The following is a 788-nucleotide window of genomic DNA, read 5'->3' on the forward strand; positions in this document are numbered from 1 at the left end:
GAGGAATATCTGAAATCATGGGAACCTCCAAAGTTAAACCAAGAAGAGATCAACAGTTTAAACAGACCCATAATATACAAGGAAATTAAAACAGTGATACAAAGCCTCCCAACTAAAAAAAGCCCAGGCCCAGATGGATTTACAGCAGAATTTTATCAGGTATTTAAAGAAGATCTATATCCAATACTACTTAACTTATTTTAAAAGATAGAAATGGAGGGAGAACTTCCCAATTCCTTCTATGAGGCCAGCATCACTCTAATACCAAAGCCTGGTAAAGATACAACCAAAAAACAAAACTATAGACCCATATCCTTAATGAACATAGATGCAAAAATTCTCAACAAGATACTTGAAAACTGCATACAGACACACATCAAAAAGATCATCCACCATGATCTAGTTGGCTTTATCCCAGAGATACAGAAATGATTCAATATATGTAAGCCAATAAACATCATAAATCATATAAATGGGCTCAAAGGCAAAAACCACATAGTCATCTCAATAGATGCAGAGAAGGCCTTGGACAAAATTCAACATGTATTTATGTTCAAAGTCCTAGAGAGGACTGGACTGGAGGGAACATACCTCAACATGATTAAAGCCATATATAACAAACCCACAGCCAACATCATTCTAAATGGAGAAAATCTGGAAGCATTCCCATTGAAATCAGGAACCAGACAAGGCTGCCCACTATCTCTACTTCTCTTTAACATAGTGCTTGAAACTCTTGCAAGAGCAATAAGACAAGAGCAGGAAATTAAAGAAGTAATCCTTGGAGT

This window comes from Nannospalax galili, unplaced genomic scaffold (assembly GCF_000622305.1).
Source record: "Nannospalax galili isolate Female #2095 unplaced genomic scaffold, S.galili_v1.0 scaffold175, whole genome shotgun sequence".
In the NCBI taxonomy this organism is placed as follows: domain Eukaryota; kingdom Metazoa; phylum Chordata; class Mammalia; order Rodentia; family Spalacidae; genus Nannospalax; species Nannospalax galili.